A 15,427-nucleotide genomic window follows, 5' to 3' on the forward strand; every position below is an offset into this window, starting at 1 on the left:
GAGTTGTTCCCTGCTCCTCGCACAGATATCTCTAGGAATAACTTGCAGTAAACCCAGGGTGGCATTGAGGAACCGACCCTCGCACTCCAGAAACCCTCCCTCTCCAGAAACCCTCCCTCGTGAGTGGGGAACCCTGAGTCCAAGGACTCAGAGTTACAGTCTGAGCTCCCCCTTCTGGTGACCTGAGATATTCCGCTTAGCTATGTATCTGGCCTGGAGCTTTCTCCCTTAAACTCTGTTTCTACACAATACTATTCTTCAGGAGTTTCTGAAGCACAAATAGTTCCTGTGACTTTACTCCTAACCATACTGTCAGGTTTGCCAGATGAAGGTCACATAAACATCCACCAAGCTGCTGTGTCCTCCTTGGACACGCATTTGCTTATCACATCCCCAACTATACTGGTCCAAGCCAGACTCACTAGTGCACCAGTAAGAACATGAAAGAAGTAGAAATTTAAATACACTGTAGCTAACCGATACCACATATCAGGATAAGTAAATGAAGTCAAAGCTGGTGTTGTAGGGACTAGTGTAATAGCAATTTCTATTGTGCCAAATATTGAACATTCATTCTTGCATTTTATCCCCACAAAGTGAGTATCATGCTGATTTTACAGAGGATGTATTATAAGAGTTCAAAGGGGTTAAAAGGCCTGGCCAAGAACTTACAGCTAGTAAGCAGACGTTGAAATTTAAACCCAGCACTTGTGATTCCAAAGCCCTTGCTCTTTGAAAATGCACCTTCTATGACAGATGCTGCTAGTTTCTTCTCCCAATATCTGTCCTCCCTGCTTCCCCCATAATAGAACCCCCGAATCTTACCTGGGCACATGGCCCTCTATACACAAAGACATTTCCCATCATCCCTTGCAACAAGGAGTGGCCATGTGACAAAATGTGGATCAATGAGATGTGAGTGGAAGTGTCATGTGATCCCCCTGGGAGGTCTCCACTAATCTTCCTTCCTGCTGCTCAGTGTGGAAGTGGCGGCTGGATTGTGGCCGCTACCATGAACTACAAGGTACAGACCACTCACTGAATGCAATAGGGCAGTAAGAGGGGAACCTGAGTCCTTGGTGGCTTCGTGAAGCCGCCCACCACCCTGGACTACCTTTTTTATGTGTCCAGGCTTTCTGTCATGCACAGCCAAGCCTATTCCCAATATACTGTTTTTCCAGAGTTTATAAAAAGATCCCAGGGGAAGGAGCCCTGCCAGGTACTGTCAGGCACTGTGTTCTCACTGTCTTCTTTCTGATACTCAACTATTTCAAGTAAACAGTTTCTGCTGGTTGACTCTAAAAGTCACTTTGACTCAAAGTCAGGAGCTGACGTGCAGTCATCCCTCAAATGAAAGCGCCCCACCATGCTCACATTCTCTCAGGTTCAGGCTTACGGGAATTATGGGAAGGTTTGTAACCATGTTTAAAATTACTTTGACACCAGAAATTCAGGCTGTGCCATTCAGGATCAGTCAGTAGCTAACGCTTCACAGAGCTATGGAGCTGAAGAGTCTTTGAGAAATCTAAATAAGTCTCTTCTTTCTACAGGTAAAGTGAGTTTCAGTTAACTCTCTTCTTCAAATCATATGGCTGGATGGGTGAGAAGAAGTGTCTCAACAAGGACCCCGTTCCAGTGGAACGAATCCTAAAATGCTGTCCTCCTCCAGTAACTGCTAGCCCCATCCGCCCCCACCCCCATCTCCAGCCAAGGGAATTGTCTGGGTTTCTCTCCCTGGACTTGGGCAAAAGAGCTGCTTTACTGTGACTTCTCCAGGAAGTGGCTGCAGACAAGTAAACCACAAACACATAGTAGTGACAGTTTTCAATAATCAAAACCTCAGAAAAAGGTTGGAACCAAAATTGCTGTAGTGTGGGAAACAGTAAATTTTTGGCGGGCCCAGAGGGGAAAACAAATTAGTTTTGCAGAAGTTTGCAGCAAAACACTATTCTACTGGCCTACTTTCTTTAAATGAGTTTTTAAATCACAGACAACTTGACATTTCTGCTGGAATGTGAGTTGACCTTCTTACCTGAAGAAAGAAATTTCAAGGGCAGCTCCTTCCAAGTATTTGAGTTAGAATTCTATCCTTTTTTTTTTTTTTTTGGTCAAATAACCATGTTTCACCACATTCAACATAAGAAAACAGAGGCATATGATGAAAAACAGGACCAGGCATAAGAAAAAGACAAAAATGTGTGAAGTGTGAAAGGAAGAAAAAGAATGCTGGAAGGTAGAAAGAGCTGATGGCACAGCCCTGAGTTGGACAGGTGGTAGAGCACGCACTGAAGCCCAGGTAACCATTACCTGCCTTTGATTCCCAGGTGTCTGCAGCTTCTGGTCATAGACAGTACATATAGCCTAAAAGGATGTAAGTGCTTACTCCACCTTTTCATTTAATTTTTAAAAATTACAAAAAGACTGAAAAGTTGAAAGCATAGCATGACAAATGCAAGTATATATTTCACTAGATTCGCCATTGTTAACATTTTGCTGCATTCGCTTTATTCTCACCCTCTCTCCCTCTTCTTCTCTCTCTATTTAAACACAGGCACATAGACATAGACACAGACTGAGACCAAGACCTAGACCTAGACCTAGACACAGACCTAGACCTAGACATACACGGACATAGACACAAACCTAGACCTAGACCTAGACCTACACACAGACACAGACAGAGACACAGATACAGACACAAACACAGACAGACACAGACATAGGCACAGACACAGACACAGACACAGACAGAGATGTACACATAGACCTAGACCTAGACCCAGACATACACACAGACACGGACGGGAGACAAAGACACAGACATAGACACAGACATAGACACCGACATAGACACAGACATAGACACCGACATAGACACAGACACAGACATAGACATAGACACCGACACAAACACAGACATAGACATTGATACAGACAGAGACACAGACACTGACACAGACATAAACCTAGACCTAGACCTAGACATACACATAGACATAGACACAGACACAGACAGAGACATATACACAGACACAGACAGGGGACAAAGACACAGACACAGACAGGGGACAAAGACACAGACATAGGCATAGACACAGACACAGACACAGACACAGACAGAGACAAATGGACACAGACACAGACACACAGACACAGACACAGACACAGACGCACAGACACACAGACACACAGACACAGATACACACACAGACACAGACACACACAGAACACACAGACACAGACACAGACACACACAGACACTGACACAGACATAAACCTAGACCTAGACCTAGACATACACATAGACATAGACACAGACACAGACAGAGACATATACACAGACACAGACAGGGGACAAAGACACAGACACAGACAGGGGACAAAGACACAGACATAGGCATAGACACAGACACAGACACAGACAGAGACAAATGGACACAGACACAGACACAGACACACAGACACAGACACAGACACAGACAGAGACAAATGGACACAGACACAGACACAGACACACAGACACAGACACAGACACACAGACACAGACACAGACACACAGACACAGACACACAGACACAGACACAGACACACAGACACAGACACAGACACAGACATAGACACAGACATAGACACACAGACACAGACACACAGACACAGACACAGACACACAGACACAGACATAGACACAGACATAGACATAGACATATTTTCTCCTGAACACCTGAAAGTTGCAGACATCATCAAACTTCACCTCTAAATACTTCAGAATACATGCAAGAATACATTTTTTTAACAGACTGAGAACCTAGTAAGTAAATGAGGGCTCCAGAAAGGAATTTTCAAGCATGTAGAAGGAGTAACAATTTTATTTGATAATATATTTGAATATATCTGGACTGAATTCACCTAGAAGATTAAACTCTTCTTTATTTCTATCATTATCTTGTTCCCAGAAGTTTTTAGGCAACTGTCTCATCTCTGAGTCAGGTGGCACAGTCATTCAAAGAACAAAAACACGGTGGCAGGTGCTGAATGTTAATGAAGTCACATAGCTATCAGGCCTTACACCTATCACTGAGTCACCTCTAGTGTGGAAAATGAATTCCTAGGAGCCCGAACATGTTTTATGCATGTCGTATAAATTCTTCGAAACCCATGAGGAAATAAATATTTACATCAAAGTTAAACCTGGAAATTTTTTATAAATTCAAAGGTGAAACAATATAGAATGTATTTTTTAACTAAGTCCTAGGAAATCACAGAATTTTAAGAGGGAAGACTTTCTAGACTCAGATACAGAGAAATACATGACTGGGTTTCAGTCAGCTTTTATTGAAAAATGTGCTGGCTCAAAACAAAAACCTAGATGAGTTGTCCAGAAACTACTTTTGTTCTATAGGAAAGAAAAAAGCTAGACAAGGAATCAGCTTCCGAGCAGCAGGCTGAGACTGTTCCTGGTCTGCATAGCTGTGTCAGAATGACAGCTGGTGATGTCCTGGACACTAGTCTCCCATCCCTGGTGGGGCCTGGTGAGACAAATTGCTTCCTGGAGGCCACACTGCAGGGGACCCATCTTTGGCAGAATAGGGCATTAGGCCACATTGGGCTGAATCTCAGGGGAGCAAATCCAAAGAAACTGATACAGACAGTTCCACCAAGGCATAGGTGCTCTTTATACTGTCTGCCAGCAAACATCCCTTCTCGCTAAAGCCACCACTGAAGTGTCTCTTAGTCAGTGGTTCTTGGGACAGAAGTTGGTCAAGTTCAGTCAACCAACTCAACTCATGTTTTCGCTCATTCAAATCCTGTATCAACATTCCATTCCCCGTGAGCCTGGGTCATTCCAAGCCCCCAGCAGGCTGGACCATCAACCAACACTTGCTTCACCTGCCTCCTACATTAGACCCTGCCCAGACTGACACCCAGCAAGACCACTCCTCTAGCCTGGAACAGTTACCATCCTCCTCCAAAATGACTGATGAGAAAGCTCTACCTGTGAGGCCCTAGGCATCTGAAGGGCAAACCCACAGGCTTCAAATTCTCCCAGCCTGGTATTTGTGTAAGAGGAACGCACTGCTCTGTACAACTCCAGAGGACAAAACTCATGAGTCTGGTAGAGCTCAGCATCCCCATTATAAACACAGAGCAATGGAAATAGACTTGGGTACATTAAGTCACTTGCCCAAGGCCACAGAGCTAAGGAATGACAAAGTAGGATGTAAACCCGAGCCTACACAATCCTTGGTTTTGGCACTCATTCTCTGCTCTGTAAAAGCATCAACACCTGGAGCTAGAGGGGGCTCCAGAAGCCATTAAGTCTATCTGCCCACCCAAACAGTCTTCTGAAACCCAGCATCCTCTATAGAAGACAAGCTTACCCCCATCACAAGATGCACACTGCCAGTCTTGGGAAGTATCCATAATTAGAAATGTCTGTCACTTTGGATCCCAAATTTACCTCCCTCTAAACTTCATTTATTAGTCATACTCGACCCTCTGGGGAAGCTCCAAAGAAGTCTGTCTACACCTTCTAATAACTTTGAGAGTTAGAAAATGTATACAGAAGAGCACAGTGTACCTGGACAGAAAAGTGGGAATCCTGCCTTCCTTCCTGCTAGCAACTGGGTGGTGGGCAGGTTACATTACCTGTGTAAGGCTCAGTCTCCTCCTCTGTGAAAGGGGCATACCCTGGTGTGCACTACAGGAGGATTAGATGTCACACCATAGGTAATGAGCTTAGCAGTGCTGCAGAAAGAAAGTGTTCAGGCCGGGCGCGGTGGCTCACACTTGTAATCCCAGCACTTTGGGAGGCCGAGGCGGGCGGATCACGAGGTCAGGAGATCGAGACCACGGTGAAACCCCGTCTCTACTAAAAAATACAAAAATTTAGCTGGGCGTGGTGGCGGGCGCCTGTAGTCCCAGCTACTCGGAGAGGCTGAGGCAGGAGAATGGCGTGAACCCAGGAGGCGGAGCTTGCAGTGAGCCGAGGTTGCGCCACTGCACTCCAGCCTGGGCGACAGCGAGACTCCGTCTCAAAAAAAAAGAAAATGTTCAACAAGCAGTAGCTCTCGTCAGTGTTTTATAAAAGCAGAGCCAGGTACTCAGGGAGATAAGGAGCTTGCTCAAGGACGCAGCTGGCGGACGTGATGAGAAATCAGCCCTTCCACCATCTGCACTCTGCCGAATTCCTGCTAAGTGACCATTACACAGCCCAGCCTGAGAACTCATCAGTATCATAGTTGGTAACTTAGCTAACACCAATTACTATACTAAAAATGTGTGCAACTTTACCTAATGGAATCCATAAGCCCAAATGCATAGATCCATATTATAGAACATGTAAGTGTTCTATAAATATTTAATTTATAAAATACACAATATAAATGTTGTGTGCCTAACATATAAACACACAATTCTAAGTACATACACATGCATACACACATACACATCTTCAAGGCTGCCAGGAATTCTAAGGTTTTTATCTTAGTGACAGCATATGGAACTGCAGGTTGGAACTGGGCTCCTGTCTTCAGTCCACCATTAACAAACTATGTGATCTTAGGCAACCACATAGTCATTTGCTCAATCTCTGAGTCACAGTTTCTTCACCTCTAAAATACAAAGGTTGGGCTGGTGAGACCTCCCAGGTCTCTTGCAGGTCTAAAACCCTGGAACTCTAAGTCAATCTGGATTTGAGCTTAGGCCTCCTCAGTCCTAGATACAGCTTCAGTTTCCAAAGCATCGAGTCATGGCAGACAACTGCTGAACCCAGTCAACTCTCTTGCCGAAGGCCCCATGGCCACCAACAGCAGAGCCGCAACTCGGGGCTTCTGAGATCTCCTGGGAACTGGACTTCCAGCTCTGCTGGGCTACCTGCTGGGTAAAGTTAATTAGTAACTGGATGCTCTGGCATTAGAGCAGGGGTTGGTTGTTAACAGACATACACCCTTAAAACAAATTTTGCTTTCTGTCTTATAATCTGAGTGTGGGAAACACCTAAAATATTTGAGTAATCAGTCATCCAGAAAACCCGCCCATCTAAAATAAGACAAAGACAGAAGAAACAAGGACAGGAAGATCTGAGTAGGGGAAAGACAGCCAATCAGATCCTGGTACAAAGGCATGTAGCGTATTTTACTCACAGAAGCAGCTTTAAAGTCTTCCTTCAGAAGCTCTTTCTGTTGATTTGTATGAGCGTGGCTAGTTTTTAAAAGTAGCAGAATGTATTTTCCAGAGGTGACCACAACAGTATCTCCCATCCCACATGGTCTTCTAGAATGTGACCGTGCCACTCTGCCACCAAGAGGTGGAGTCTAACTCACCTCCCTTGAATGTGGGCTGGCCTGCAACTTGGTGTAACCAATACAATGCAGCAGAAGTGATGCTGTGTGAACTCAAGCTAGATCAGAAAAATCCATGAAGCCTCCACCTGGTTTCAATGGGGTGCTTGCTTCTGCCTCCTTCCTTGGAAAGTCAGCCACCACGAAGACAGTCCAGCTCCCCTGAGACCACCTTGCCAGGGAGGCCACATGTAGGGCATTGGTTAACAATCCCAGCTATGCGCAGCCTCCCAGGAACCCTGCAAAGGCACCAGCCATGTAAGTGAAGCTATCGTGGATCCTCCAGATGAGTCCATTCACCAGCTGAGCACCACCGTTTGAACTCAATCAGACACATGGAGCAGAAGAATCACCTAGTTGAGCCCTCAAATTCGTAACATACAGAAACTAGGAGTTATCATAAAATAGTTGTCATTTTTAAGCCACTAAGTTTTGGGATAGTTTTTCATGCGGCAACAGGTGAACGGAATGCTCAATCAAAAGCAGATTCCAGATGGCAAATTGGAAAGAGGCAGAAGGCTGGGAGAAGAAAACACACACTGGAAAAAGCGGCAGCTGATTGCCCAGTAACAGAGGAGACGGAAAACCATTAAGGCAGGTGCAAGAACCAAAGCACACAGCCATTTCGGGATTTAAAGTGCAGACACCAGCAGTCCCTTCCATGTTAATGTGCCCTACTGAGTATATCAGGATGCTAAAGCACAAAATAATTGATGCTCCTAATGATTTCCTTGAATCACAAAGAACAGTTTAAATTTTGTTCAAACCCCTCTTTCTCTAGGATGGGACAGTATATGCAACACAGACTCAATGAAGGTAATATTGCAATTAGCTCCCAATGTGTTTTCCTCCTTGCTATTCTGGATTCTTCTGCCACTACGGCCCCAGGAAAGGGAGAGAGCAAAGGCCTCCTCAGAAGGAGGGAAGGAAGTGGATATGATGCAGGGGAAGTTCCTTCCTGGTAGGAAGTGTCAGTAGAAGAAAAAGACCCTTTGGGCTCCAGGGCAAAAGGAAGGAAGGTACAAGAGGAATCAGGCAGGCAGTCCTGCTTCTTATTCTGGGTTTGAAACCTGAAGGCAAAGGGACAAGAGGTAAAAGAGAGAGAGAGGCTGGACCCAGAGGAATTTTTGCTGTGCTTCCAATTTGCATCTCTGGAGGAATCCCACCTTGGTGAAGTAAGGGGCAACCTACTCATCTGACAAAGGGCTAATATCCAGAATCTACAATGAACTCAAACAAATTTACAAGAAAAAAACAAACAACCCCATCAAAAAGTGGGCGAAGGATATGAACAGACACTTCTCAAAAGAAGACATTTATACAGCCAAAAAACACATGAAAAAATGCTCATCATCACTGGCCATCAGAGAAATGCAAATCAAAACCACAGTGAGATACCATCTCACACCAGTTAGAATGGCGATCATTAAAAAGTCAGGAAACAACAGGTGCTGGGGAGGATGTGGAGAAATAGGAACACTTTTACACTGTTGGGTGGGACTGTAAACTGGTTCAACCATTGTGGAAGTCAGTGTGGTGATTCCTCAGGGATCTAGAACTAGAAATACCATTTGACCCAGCCATCCCATTACTGGGTATATCCCAAAGGATTATAAATCATGCTGCTATAAAGACACATGCACACGTATGTTTATTGCGGCACTATTCACAATAGCAAAGACTTGGAACCAACCTAAATGTCCAAAAACGATAGACTGGATTAAGTAAATGTGGCATCTATACACCATGGAATACTATGCAGCCATAAAAAAATGATGAGTTCATGTCCTTTGTAGGGACATGGATGAAACTGGAAACCATCATTCTCAGCAAACTATCGCAAGGACAAAAAACCAAACACCACATGTTCTCACTCATAGGTGGGAATTGAACAATGAGAACACATGGACAGAGGAAGGGGAACATCACACTCTGGGGCCTGTTGTGGGATGGGGGGAGGAGGGAGGGATAGCATTAGGAGATATACCTAACTCTAAATGACGAGTTAATAGGTGCAGCACACCAACATGGCACACGTATACATATGTAACAAACCTGCACATTGTGCACATGTACCCTAAAACTTAAAGTATAATGATAATAAAAAAAAGAATCAAAAAACAAGGGGCACTAAAGAAGAATGGAAAATAATGGTGTAGCTGTTAGGTAAAGGGGTGCTTCACTGATGGGAGAGATTCAGACCTTCCCCTGCACTCACAGGAGAGAATGGAAGGTAAACTGAGATCTGGGCTGAGATGGGGCTGCCACGATAAAAGACAAGATAACCTATAGCCATGGCTTCAGGGTATTCAGTCAGTAAGGAGCAGTGAGGCCAAGTGGGGGAAGACTGCCCCACCTCTTGGTAGACAACCACTTTCCCAAGGCCCTGAGTTCTCCACCCTCTGCTACCTTGGCTTTCTGGTGCTCCTCTGAGTTCTTCAGGTGCAGCAACAGGTGCTGTGGCATCTTTTCTGATGGGCTGGTACTCATGCCCTGCTGGCTGCTAAACATTTTGAGTATCACCTGGACAGTCTAAGCCATAGAAGAAAGAAGGTCATGGCCAAGATGCAGAGAACCTGTGGAGCCAGTGAGAGGCACAGCGGGGCGACCTTGGACAGAGCACTGGCTCTGACAACTGAGGAACCAGACCTCAGGTTTTCCCAGTCACAGACGCCAGCAGTAGATTCCACAGGACACCTCATGACCAGGAAGTTCCAGGGACATCTCCACACAAGCCAGTGCAGACCCCAGGTCAGCACGTGTGGATCAGCTGCCCACCACTCCCTGGTGACACAATGTCCCCCTCTTCTCAGGCTTCTTCCTGGCTAGAAGAAGGTGCCGGTGAGAAACTGGAAGAGTGAACATCTACCCAAAAGAAACAAAATGAATGCAAGAGAGGTAGATTTGAGCCAACTCAGACAGCAATACAGGTAGCAACAGGCTTAATTCCCCTGCCCTAGTGGGAAAGGGCCTTTAGAGCCAAATGAGATTCCTCCTGGCAAAGCTTTAAAGGTACCTTTTTTGGCATCCATTTGTAGTGCGTATATATATTATAGCAGTATATATTATATATATGTATATACTGGGTCTGAGTATATAATATATATAATCAGTATATATATATATATGCACACACATATATATATGTACTCACTACTATATATATATATTTTTGGAAATATTTTCTTCCAAAGTTTTTAAGATGTCAAAATAGATGGGATTTTCTTTGTATGCTTTGAAAGATCATCCTTCTACTCTCTGGAAAATGTGCCCACCTTGTCCTCTGAGGGGCACCAAGGGTGGAAACTGTCCCAAGCCCTGTGTCCAGGATGTCCAAGTGACAAGAAGTCAGCCACTCTCCAAAAAAAAAAAAAAAAAAAAAAGACTGAAAACACCCAGGGATTTTGATCTCTACTGTGTGGGAAAATCTCTCACCCTCACCACCAGAAAACCTGATCTTCAACTTGAAGATAGCCCAGACTTGCTGGGTTTCCACAGACCAAAAAGCCCCGCAGGAAACCTTTGGTTTGCCCTGGGGCCGTGGGCAAGTGTTCCATTTGCATTCTTAGCCCCTCTGGCTCCTCTCAGCTGTCGGATGCCTAGACAGCTCGCTCCTTGGTGGTGAGAGCAGCTCCGTGAAGCTTGGTGAGCTGAAATCCTGCGTCCCTCCCTCCCACCCCAACTGGGTAACCCTACATGGTGGGTATACTCATGTTCACCAATATTCACTTCTCTGAACCCTTGAAGTCGGGCAGGGCACGTGACTGCGAAAAACAAGTGCCGATTCCAGACCTGTGCACTTCACAGCTGGTGCTCTGCTGCCAGCCTCTCTCCTGCCAGCCTCTCTCCTGCATGGTGCAGGCTGAGCCCTTGTTCATCCATGCTGCCAGCATGGCACAGTCAAGCCATCTGGGCAGCAGACTGAGGTCCACCTGCATCCATCGATCCACTCACTTGCTCCTGCTATGCCTGCTTCTGCTTCTGATATATAGGAATAATCTCCACCCTCCAGCACTTGTGTCAAAACAATGGGCGTCCCACGGCTGGTCTCCGTAAATTCTGTTTTGACAATGACCTGGGTCCCTGAGTGGCTGTGATAAGTCATCATAGTCCAATGCAGTTAACCCATGACGACGCTGTAGCATGAGCAAGAAATCAGCTCATGTTGTATGAAGCTACTGAGGTCATTGCCACAGTATACCTTGGAGGGCAGGCACCACGATCAAAGCGAAGGATCAGGACCTTGTATGCATTTTCTATTGCTGTGTAACACACCAGCACAGACTCAGCCACTTAAAAACAACCGCATTGGTTAGCTCACATTGCTGTAGGTGAGACGTCTCTGCTCAGGGTCCCACCAGACTGAAATCAAGGTACCGTTTGGGCTGTGTTCCTTCCTGGAGCACAGGTTCCTGTGCCGATTTCACAGGGCTATTATGACTGCAGGACTGGAACCCCAATTTCTCCCTGGATAAGGCCACTCTCGGCTCCTAGATGCCACCATGTTTCCTGCCCTCAGGCCCTCTCTACACCAGGGCAGTTTGTTTCTTCAAGGCCAATGGAAAAAAAAAACAATATCTGCTGCTGCTTTAAGTCTCTGACCACTTGACTCTGACCTCCTGACCCTCTTTTAAATAGCTCACCTGATTATGTCAGGCCCACTCAGCACATGTGACCTTTTTTATTAACTTCAAGTCAACTGATTGAGAACCTAAATTACTTCCACGGAATTCCTTCACCCTTGCCACATAAAGTAACTTAATCGTGGTAGTGATGTTCCATCTATTCACATATCCCTCAAGGAGGAAATTATACAAAGGCATGGATCAGCCGGAGTCATCTTAGAATTCTGCCTACCACAGACATTTAAGAAAACATTCTGATGAATATTAGCTGTAGAAAATTTAGGATCCATCCAAAACTTTACACTAACTTCTTCCTTGCCCCCAAATAAGAAGACCTCTTCTTAGACTTTCTAAATCCTTTCTACTCAAAGTGTGGTCCATGCACCGGCAGCACGAACACCATTTATGAAAAATTCAGACCAAGAGAATCAGAATCAGCCGCATATTCACAAGACCTTCAGCCGAATAGTCACAAGACCCTCAGGAGAGGTGAAGGCACCATCTCAAAGGCCCTTGTCCTGAGACAGCTCCCCCACAGGCTTGGCCCTGGACACGTCTCCTAAGAAGGAGTTCTGAAAGCGTGATCCCCTGGCACTGGCGTCAGCATCACCTGGACACTTATTAGAAATGCAGATTCTCAGGTCCCCAACCAGGACTTACTGAATCAGACATTCAGCCCTCTGCATTTTCATAAGCCCACCAGTGATTCTGATGCAGGCTCGTTTGAGAACCACTGGGCAAAGGCACTGTCATGATTGAGTGTCTCCCCTATGGAAAGCTGTGATGAAAACATGAAAAAGCAACCCGAGCCTGCTCTGCTTCAGTCCTGTTGCTGCTAGAGGCCAACTCTGCTTTCCTGGGGTGGGGAGGAGGGCACGGGGTCTGTGGATATTCTGGATCCCTCAGCTCTAATTGTCAAACAGGCTTTGGAGGTCGAGGTGGGAGTGGGGATGTAGAAGGGAACCCCTACTAGCAAGGCCACGTAGGAGGCTCCCAGGCCAATTGAAGGCCCCTGGAGAGAGGACAGTTGCCCTGAAACATTCAGCTGAGCTTCCTTCTTGCCTTTTAGGGTAACCAAGTACCAAAATACAATCCAAATGGACAAACTTCTAAATGAGGTTAGAAGAAAGGCGCTCTCCTGTGTCTGTGCACGTGGTAATACCAAATGAGCAGGTGGGCAGGAAGCCCACTGGCCTCGGGAAGGCAGAGCTGATGAAATGGGCATGGAAAAGGTGAGTGTGCAGGAGGTGGGATGGAGTGCAGAAAGGGGGCCGGCAGCTCCCACTGCAGCCATGCAGCACTGGGAGGCTCTGGGAAGGTCTGGACACTTGGCTGCCTCTGCTCACACAAGAGAGAACTCAGGGCAATGTAGGGTCTTGACCAAGATCTTAGAACAGAGTTGTGGGTGGGGGTAGAGGAGTCCTGAAGGGCTCTAAGAAGAGCAAAGGCCCCCAAAAGGGAATGGGATTAAAAAGAAGGAGCTTCAAACAGCAAGAGCAAACTGTGTGCCAGGATTTAAGAGAGACGGAGAGAGGAACACAGATAGAAAGAAACAGAGACAGAGAGATAGAGAGAAGTAGAGACAGAAAGAGAGAAACAGAGACAGAGAGAGAGAGAGAAACAGACAGACAGAAAGAAACAAAGACAGAGACAGAGAGAGAGATCTGGGGGTCAGGACACCTGAGTCTGTTTCTGTTGGAGCCTCAGGCAACTTTCCTGATTTCTCCAGAACTCAGCTGTCTGATCCAGGCGACCTTTTCCACTCATGACCTTCTTCCCCCGTGTGAGGGTGACCTTAAGGCCTGAGTGCTTGATACTACTTGGATTCACCGACTATACTCCTCATCACCCTCGACCTTACTATTTGCAGGTGGAAATGGAGACCCTAAGCAGGTGAGCTGTCACGCGGTTCGTCCCAGGCAAGCTGGACTCTGAACCCAGGCCGGTTCGCCTCTGGGGACACACCTCAGCCCTAACCACACTCTACTACCTCTCCCAGAAAACCACCCAAGAGCCAGGCATTAGAGAATCCACAGTGACTTTAGAATATCAAGCTTTTCACATCAGAAAATCTCATGAGGCTTCTAAGGAAGAAAGCCCTCCATCAGTGCACATCCCACGTGCAGCCTCATGCGGTAGAAATGGGTCTCAGTGGTCCGCTATCTTGTGTTGGATTCCACTGCGATTTTACTTGTGGCCTAGAATCATGGAAGGTCCTTAGAAACCCCCTGATCCAGCCTCTTTTTTGACAGATAGAAAAACTGAGGCCCAGAAAGGTCAAGAAATGCTTCCAGCCACCTTCACACAGGTGAAGAAGGTCATGGGGAAGGAAGGTCACCCAGATCAGGTTCCTGAGGTCCAGAGAAATCGGGAGAGTCGCTTGAGCCTCTACCAGAAATGGACACGGGTGTCCCAACTCCCAGATTTCTCTCTGTCTCTGTCTGTCTGTCTGTCTCTGTCTCTCTCTCTGTCTCTGTGTTTCTCTCTGTCTTTCTGTCTCTATGTCTCTCCCTCTGTCTCAGTCTCTGTCTCTGTCTGCCTTTCTCTGTTTCTCCCCATCTCTGTCTCTCTGCCTCTCTCTGTCTCCCTCTGTATCTGTCTGTCTCTCTGCCTCTCTGTCTCTCTCCACTCTGTCTCTCTGTTTCTCAGCCTCTCTCTGTCTCTCTGCCTGTCTCTCCCTCTCTCACTGTCTCTTCTCTCTGCCTCTCTCTCTGCCTCTCTCTGCCTTTCCCTCTCTCTGCCCCTCTCTCGCTCTCTCTCTCTCTCTCTCTCCAAAGCCTCTTACCTGCAGCTCTGCATTCTCTCACCTTGTTGCTGCTCACCTGGGGAAGGCTGCCAGGCCAGACTTTCACCTCCAGTGGGAGCTCAGCAGTCAAGCAGGGATTTATACCCTCTTGGGAGCTGGGATTTCCTAACCGGGTGGTGTCACCCGCTCACACTGGGTGGCAGCGGACACACCTTTTCCTCCTCACAGGGAGCACCCCCAGGCTGCAGTGCTGGGTCTGAGTACATGATCACCCAGATGGGGAAGTGACCAAGGAAACTCCGCATAAGTTTCCCTATTTTTCTGTGACTCGCTAAAAATTACGTACTTCCAGCCGAGAGTTGGTTTTAAAGTGATGGGCGTTTTGCCCAACTGTGGCCCCATTAAACAGAAAAAGACGCTTTTGATCTTTAGCCAGTGGAAGAGTTGGTTTTCCATCCAAGGAACCCTTTTAGGATCTAAGAAAGGTTAAGTTTTTGTTTTGTTTTGTTTTCAGAGTCTTGTATGATTTTTAACTGTTAAGTGAAGGAGGGGGTTGGTTATCTAATTCCTTATTCTAGATTGTGGAGTTTGCAGAACTGAATAGTTTGCCTTCTGAAAGCGGGAATCCAGCATCAAGTCATGTCTGTACAAAATCAATGTCTCCTAAACCCCCTAACCAGCCCAAAGGTGTCATTGGTTGCTCCTCTCTCCCATGC

General features: G+C 46.3%; 1 protein-coding gene across 2 annotated transcripts in view; it reads right to left on the bottom strand.

Moving 5' to 3' along the window:
• Positions 1 to 14,823, bottom strand: part of IL1R2 (interleukin 1 receptor type 2) — a 36,839-nt gene extending 22,016 nt beyond the window's left edge. Inside the window, exon 1 of one of the 2 annotated variants that reach the window (XM_032176869.2) lies at positions 7,143 to 7,298. The gene's annotated coding sequence lies outside the window, so the exon portion shown is untranslated. Of the gene's footprint in view, positions 1 to 7,142; positions 7,299 to 14,772 lie in introns of those variants that run through there. The other variant, XM_032176868.2, reaches the window with a different exon arrangement.
• Between the last annotated feature and the right edge of the window lie 604 nt (positions 14,824 to 15,427).

This window comes from Hylobates moloch, unplaced genomic scaffold, assembly GCF_009828535.3.
Source record: "Hylobates moloch isolate HMO894 unplaced genomic scaffold, HMol_V3 SCAFFOLD_15, whole genome shotgun sequence".
Classification (NCBI taxonomy): domain Eukaryota; kingdom Metazoa; phylum Chordata; class Mammalia; order Primates; family Hylobatidae; genus Hylobates; species Hylobates moloch.